General features: G+C 44.8%; 1 pseudogene; it reads left to right on the top strand.

Annotated features, from left to right (window-relative positions):
• Positions 1-7536: 7536 nt before the first annotated feature.
• Positions 7537-7929, top strand: LOC142433162 (adenosine 5'-monophosphoramidase HINT1 pseudogene; annotated as a pseudogene).
• The last annotated feature ends 325 nt before the right edge of the window (positions 7930-8254 follow it).

The following is an 8254-nucleotide window of genomic DNA, read 5'->3' as shown; positions in this document are numbered from 1 at the left end:
CCAGAAGCAACAAAGCCCACATGGAAGCAGCACACCAACATGTGTGATCATGAAGGGCAGAGGGGACCGGGTTTCAAGCAACAAAAGTGGGGAAAAAAATCATATAATCGTGAATGAGGGGAGTACATGATGGGGAACCAATGCCCATCTGTAGACAAGTGGGCATCCCTTGCAGAAGGTTAGTGGGGAGGAGATGAGTCACTCAGGGTTCAGTGTAGCAATAATGAAACTCACAACCTTCCTCTAGTTCTTAAACGCTTCCTCTCCGCAACCGTCATGATCCCAATTCTACCTTGCAAACCTGGTTAGACCAGAGGATGCACAGTGGTACAGTTGGGATCTGGAAACACGGGGAATCTAGGACAGATGAATTCCTCAGGACCAATGGTGAGAGTGGCGATACCAGGAGGGAAGGCACGGTAGAAAGGGGGAACCGATTTCGGGAGTCTACATATAACCTCCTCTCTGGGGGATGGGCAACAGGAAAATGGGTGAAGGGAGACACCGGGTAGTGTAAGATAAGATAAAATAATAATTTGTAAATTATTAAGGGTTCATGAGGGAGGGGGGAGCGGGGAGAGAGCGGGAGGAGAAAAAAGGAAAATGAGCTGATTCCAGGAACCCAAGTGGAAGGCAAATTTTGAGAATGATGAGGGCAACAAATGTATAAGGGTGCTTTACTCAATTGATGTATGTATGGATTGTGATAAAAGTTGTATGAGCCCTAATAAAATGATTTTTAAGTCAAAAGAAGACATAATCATAAAATTTTGTATCAGAGACTTGTAAGAGAGAATGAAGGATTATGAAATGCAATGGAGGATTATAATAGAAAACAGAATTATGGGGAAAATGGAATTGTAGGAAAGGCAGGGAATTATGAGAGAGAAGTGAATTGAGGGAATAATATGGATATGCGGGAGAGATAAAGAATTGTCTGAGGACAGGGAATTGTGTGAAAGAACAGTAATTGTGGCAGATAGAAAATTGTAGGAGAGAATGGAGAAACATGGGAGAGAGTTAAGGAAAAGAAAAGAAAAATTGTGAGAGAGGTCAGAAGCTGTGGAAGAAAACAGGATATTGTGATAGAAGAAGTAGAGTTGTAAAGAGCATCAGAGAACTGTGGGTGAGATATGGAATTGGGAGAGAGAGAGAAGGAATTGGGAGTCAGAGAAGGAATTGTCATAAATACAGAGAATTATGGCAGGCAGGAAATTATGAGTAAAAGCAGGAATTCAGAGAGATATAGGAAATTGTGGGTGTGATATGATATACAATTCGGGTCCTGGTAGTACAATGGTTGTACATTGGGCTGCTAACCCCAAGGTCAGCAGTTCGAGACTACTCGCCACTCTCAGGGAGAAATATAGAGCTTCAAATTCTCTTAAAGAGTTATAGTCTTGCACACAGAATCCAGGTCAGACCATCCCCTCAGGAACAGAAATGGGAGTAGCGATACCAGGAGATAGGGGGAAGATGGGCAGAGGAGGGGGGAAGAAGCCATGGGGGAAGGGAGACAGCTTTCGGTGTACGAAATGAAAATAATAACTTATAATTTATTAGGGTTATGTGGGTGGGAAGGGGGAAGGGAGGGAAAGAAGAGGAGCTGATATCAAGGGCTCAAATAGAATATAAATGTTTAGAAAATGATGGCAACATATGTACAAATATGCTTGATAAAATAATGTATGAATTGTTATAAGAGCTGTAAGAGCCCTCAATAAAATTATTTTTTTAAAAAAAGAAGAGTTACAGTCTTGGAAACCCACAGGGGCAGTTCTACCGTGTCCTATAGGGTCTGTAAGAGTTGAAATCGACTCCATGGCAGTGAGATTTAGATGAGGTAGAATTGTGTTAGAGAAAGGATAGTGGACAAGAGTGGGAAATGAGATTGTGAGAAAAAAAAAACAGGAATTGTGGGTGACATATAATTGTGGAAGAGAAGAAAGATTATGGGTGATAGAGAGTTGTGGGTGAAAAATAAATTGTAGGAGAGAATGGAAAGTTATGAGAAAGATCAAGATATCATGAAAGAAAATGGCGATTTGTGAGAGAGCAGAGAACTGTGGAGAAGAAGGAGGATTGGTGGCAGCAGTGTGGACCTGTGGGGGAGACAGAATGATGGGACAACAGAGAATTTGGGGCACAATATGGAATTATGGTAGAGGCAGTGACTGAAGGAAATGCAGAGGATTATGGGAAAGGATGGATTTTCTGGGGACAGTGAGGACTTGTGGTGAAAAATACAGATGATGGGAGCTACAGAATTATGCGAGAGATGGGATTGAGAAAGAACAAGCGTTGTGGGAGAAAAGAGGGAATTGTGGAAGAGACTGGGAGTTGGGGGAGTAACAGAATAGTGAATAGATGAGGGCTTGTGAGAAAACACAGGACCTGTGGTGCCATAAATAACTGTGGAAGTGAATGTAGAGCGTTGTGGGAGAATTATGGGAGAAAAGACAATTACTGTCCTTGAATTGTACATGTGAAGGTTGTTGAGACGGCAAATGTTTTATTATGTGTGTTTGCCACTCGTTTAAAAGATAAGAAGAATACATTTAAAAGATGGGGAATTGTAGTTTTGGAAAGGCCACTCATTTGACCAGAACCATAAATTCAGATCATAACTCCAGGAGAGCTTCAGACACAATGTCTCCGCCATCTGTTGACAGCAGCAGCTCACATGACGATGAATTGGCCAGCCTCCCCTCCCCCTAAGTGTTGCCTCATTACCTGCCAGTTCCAAGGCCTCTCTCCCCCAGCCTTAGCAGGGCTGGCTTTACTGCAGGGTGGAAAGTTGGACGCGGTGGCTCAGTGCCTCTTGGCTTCGCTGGCCCGAGAACCTCCTTTTCAGAGTCCTAGAATGATGCCTGCTGTCTGCAGCTGCTTTCTAACTTAGGCAGCAGGGAGATGCTCATTTTCCAGGCCATTCTTAGATGGTATTCCAGAAAGTGACGAGAAGGGAACACAGATGCTTTAGCCTCTTGTCTATAATGCTATCCTTATGTTGACGTAGAAATGTTATACCTTTCTGGTGTTGACCTTCTACCCCATGCCCCTGAATGCCATCAACTATTACAAATGTTCAGAGATTGCTTCTTTTTCCAGAGGAGAAAGAAGGACATTGTTACAGATACTTTTGTCTTGGTGCATTTTTGTGATGATAGGTATCTGTGGATTCTAAAGAACTGATCATCTGTAACTAAAAGCCAATAATCACTGGAAACAAGTGGCTGGCCTTATTCCCCAGGAGCAAATGAGTAAAGGCAGACCTCCAGAATTTACACCGATAAGGTTGCGGAAAAGAGTTGAGTGAGGGGCTTGGGGTTAGGTAGTGGGATTACAGGTAGAGTTAACCCAAATTGTCATCATCTAGTTTTAGTTGCAGTAGGCCAAGCAGAATGATGGAGTTAACTCTTGTTGTTGTTGTTAGGTGCTGCTGACTTGCAATATGCCCCATGGGGAGTAATGAGGGGCAGGGTGCGGGGTGCGGAGACTGAAAAAGCAGATCCTAAACCAAAATCCAAACTCCAAGTCAATTCTGACTCATTGCGACCCTCTAGGACAGAGTAGAACTACCTTTGTGGGTCTCCAAGACTGCCACTCTTCGCGGGAGCAGCAATGCTCATCCATCTCCCTTGAGGCAGCGGAGGGTTTCAAACTGGTGATGTTGAGCTTAGCAGCCCAAGTCACAGCCCATTATATCTCAAGGCTCTTGAATTAACAGCTTATGTGCCAGAGAAGAAAGTTGGGACATTTCAATCTATTCATTGCTCTACTGCACCCAAAATCCTGAAATTCAAGCCTCTTCAACAACTTTAATGCAACTTAAAAAGACAGAGCCCAGAGTGTCCAGACAGTCTGCATTATGAAAAAAGACAAAAACAGGCCTGGCTTAGCAGTCTTTTGCATCTTGCATCAAAGAAGGTGAGATACCAATTCCTGGAATTTAAAAAATCAATAATGAAATCCCATCGCCCACCCATTCCTTTGCTGTCATGTGTATGTCTTATCCCAGTAGGGTCACCTAAGATGGATGGCTGTCAGTAGAGCTTCCAGACTAGGAAGAAAAGCCTGTAAATCTACTTCCGAAGGTTCGTTAGAGGCAACACCCTGGATCACAACAGAACATGGGCTGAGAGAGGAGCCCCGGAGGCTGGACAGCCATCAAAATCCAGAGTGGCTGCACCAGTGAACGTGAGCATAGCAACCATTGGGAAGATGGTGCAAACCAGGCAGCCTTTCATTCTACTGTACACAGGTTGCCATGGGATGGAGCTGACTCGAAAGTAGCTAACAACAGATTGGATTTATGACAGACAGCAGAACCCAAATTGTAGGAAAAACTCAACTACTAAAGATAATGCACCCTATCAAGAGAAATCACTGAAGAAAATACTGAGCCCATTTGCAGCTGGGACAGAGCATCTAGGTATCCAAAGTGACCTCTCCGAGGCGGCTGGCCGGAGATGTCAATCAGTGTGGGTTGGACATGAGAGAAGCAGGAGTCAAGGTCCAAGTGCAGGGTAGTACACAGAGGCAAGAATATGGATGGGCCCATGATTAGTCCAGGTGCCTTGCAAAGCATTGGCCAAGATGGGGTTAGGTGTGTAAGGGGAGAGGGACAGCCATGAGAAGAAAGAAGGAGGATGCTGTGAAGGCTAGCATCATAAGAGCACAAGGCAGGCCTGGCCCTGGGGGAAGGAGGGCAGGAAGGAAGTGGGGTGGAATCATCCTAGACAGCTGGGCAGTAGAGAATGCTTAGGCAAAGCGAGAAGTTCTAGCCAGAGCCCACGACTAGAGGAAGTCATGTCTCCCCCAAATAGGCAGCATGTATCCTGCCACACTCCGTCACTGGGAGAACCATCCTGCTGTGAATTAAATTGTGTCCCTCAAATGATATGTTGAAATTCTAAACACTCGTACCTGTGGATGTGTCCTTATTTGGAAATAAGGCCTTGTGTTACCAGTTAGGTTTCCATGGAGTCTTCATGGAGTAGCCAAAAGAGAAAAAAAAAAAACCCGGAAAAACAAAACAAAACTATTGTGTCCATTCCAATTTTCTGAGGCTGTAACTCTTTCTAAGAGCAGATAGTCAGATAGCCTCATCTTTATCCCTTGAAAGAGCTAGTGGATTTGAACCTCCGACCTTGAGATTATCAGTCCAACACTTACCTGGAGTGCTCCCTGAGCTCTAATGGAGTAGATTGAGTTCTAATCCAATGTGAGTGGTGCCCTTATAAAAAGATATGAACACAGATGGCCACGTGAAGACAGAGGTGGAGAATGGAGTGATGTATCTACAAGCAAAGGATTAAAGAATACCTATGAACCACCAGAAACGGGAAGAGGCCACAGAGGGTCTTTCTATAGAACTTTCAGTGAAAGCATGCCTTGTGGACACCTTGATTCCAGATTGCTGGCCTACACAACTTTGAGATCATAAAGTCCTGTTGGTGGTGAAAGGCCCCCAATTGGCTTATAGTAGCCATAGGAAACTGATATCTCCATAGGAGCTTGGTCACAGCACCAATGTCATGATGGACTTCAGAAGACAGTAGAAGGGGATCTCAGTTCATTGAGACCCTGCAATTGGAGGTTTGTGAGGTACATTTTCATGGCCACCATGGGCCATACAGCTAGCTTTCTCAAGCCTTCTTGTCTAGAGTTGGCCTGTCTATGGTGCCCTGGTGACATGGTTGTGGAAGCGTAACTGCCAGGTTGATGGTTCAAAATCACCAGCATCTCCATGGAACTGCTATGAGGCTCTCTGACTCTGTAAATGTTTACAGGCGACATAAGCTCACTGTGCAACACAATCACCTTGATGCCATTCTGTGGATTCCAACTCATAGCAATCTGATCAGACAGAGGAGAATTGTCCCTGTGGGGTTCTAACTCCCACAGACAGACTGGGGTGTGTGTGTGTGTGTGTGTTAAACTACTGACCTTGAGCTTAGCTGCCCAACACGTAACTCACGTCATCACTAAGATTCTTCACAAATTCACAAAGGGACTTCAAAAAGTTCATAGGAAAATGGAATGAAAAGCTAATGGACTTTATTTATCTATTCCCTGGGTGGTGCAAATACTTAACCTGCATGACTACAAACTGAAAGGGTGGAGGGTTGAGTGCACTCATCGGTGTTGCAGAAGAAAGGCCTGGTCACCTACTTCTGAAAAGTCAGCCCTTGAAAACCCCCATGGAGCACAGGGGTTACTATGAATCATATGTGTACGTCACTTTATGAGCATCATCTAGGGCAGTGGTTCTCAACCTTCCTGATGCTGCAACCCTTTCACAGAGTTCCTCATGCTGTGGTGACCACCAACCATAACATGATTTTCCTTGGTACTTCATCACTGTCATTTTGCTACTGTGATGAATCGGGAGACCCCAACAGGGTCGCAACCCACAGGTTGAGAATCTCTGATCTACATATGAAACTGGTAGCAGTGGCTTCCTGAGGGAGAAGAGGGAAGGAGAATTACTGAAAGTCGCTTTTCATTGTTTATCCTTTTCTGCTTTTAGAATGTTATCTATCCCTAACCAAAGAACAGGTTTAAAGAAATACAACATTTTAGACTAAAGAAAGTTCAAATGAACAAATAGCAGCCCACACATTCCGGAAATCCTGTTTCTTGCTACAGCTTGGAATTCTGTTAAAATAACTCTGGGTGCGGGGTGGAGGAGGACCTGAGCAGGGTGCAATAAGTGGGTGGGAAGTTTCACTCGAAGGGTCAGGACCGCCGTGTGGGAAAGTGGGCCCCTATCTCTCTCGGGCTTTAATTTCACGGTGGGTCATTGTGTGCCATTTCATGAACTGTTGAGTTTTCTAATCTTGGCTTCTCGGGCATGCTAAAACAAACCATGAAATAGGAGACAAACTGTAGCCCAAATATATGCAAAGAGGGTATTCAGAAGCCCGGCTCCCACGCTGCCATTCTCTCACACCAAGCTCTTGGGAGCAGAGGGGCCATTGTCCTTCCCCACTGCTGCCGACCAGCTATCTAATACTGGCTTCCCCAATTTTTAAAGCTACGGCTTTCGCGGGAAACTTTTCTTAAACCAGCCTAAAGTGAAGAAGCCGTTTCCATTGATTTACATGAGGCAGATCCAAAGTAACACACGCAATCACACAGAATACCACATACAACTAAAATTAGCTCTAGCATAGTGGTGTAGTGGGTTATGTATTGGGCTGTTGACCATAAGGTCAGCAGTTCGAAACCACCAGCTACTGTACAGGAAAAAAATGAAGCTTTCTACTCCCCTAAAGTGTTATAATCTCAGAAACCCATAGGGGCAGTTTTACCCTGTCCTATAGGGTTGCTAAGAGTTGGAATTGACTGAAGGGCATTGAATGGGAGTTTGAGTGTTCAAAGAAGCCCTAGTGGCAAAATGGGTTACACATTAGGCTGCTAAGAGCAAGGTCAGAAGTTCAAAATCACCAGCTGCTCCAAGGGAGAAAGATGAGGCTTTCTAAGTCCATTAAGATTTACAGTCTGGAGTGGTGGCACATGAGGGAGACTGAGATGGCAGAAGAGATCACCAAGGCTCAGGTTGCCTGACCTGGTGGCAACACAATGTTCGGGAAGATCATCCGCAAAGAAATACCAGCCAAAATCTTTTTTGAGGGTGATTGGTAACTTTCATGATATTTCCCGGCGAGCACCAACATATTATCTGGTGCTACCTTAGGAATATATTCCCCAGATTTCTGTGGCAGAAGAAGATGATGAAAGCCTCCTTGGGCAGTTAACGCTTGTTGGCCAGAAGTGTGCCGCTGCTCCGGGCTGGAACCAGGGTTATTGAAAGGCAGTGAAGGAAGGTTCGGATGGGGACAGCCTGCCTCTCACATCTGTCTTCATGTTCTTGCCCGTGGGCAGATGATTTGGTCTCCTAGCGAAGCATGCTTTCAGGGATAATTATCCCTACTCTAGGCAATGATCAGGTTGGCTAGTTAAAAAGTACCCTTACATTTGCCTGTGTATGGAGAGATTAATGAAATAATGGAAACCCCATATATAATGAAAGACATTGTTTTAAAAAAAACACCAACAGATTTACAGTCTGGGGCATGCCAGGGGACAGCGTAGTTTTACCCTGTTCTATAGGGTCACTATGAGTCCACAGTGCCTGGATGGCAGGGAGTTTGGAGTTCCAGTGTTCAGAGTCACAGTACAAAACCATAGCTGTCTGATGCTAAGATGCTTCCAATGGGGCCACTCTCACTGCTCTGGGCACTCACTG

Source organism: Tenrec ecaudatus, chromosome X (assembly GCF_050624435.1).
Source record: "Tenrec ecaudatus isolate mTenEca1 chromosome X, mTenEca1.hap1, whole genome shotgun sequence".
In the NCBI taxonomy this organism is placed as follows: Eukaryota; Metazoa; Chordata; class Mammalia; order Afrosoricida; family Tenrecidae; genus Tenrec; species Tenrec ecaudatus.
This window is presented reverse-complemented; position numbering and strand designations above follow the sequence as displayed.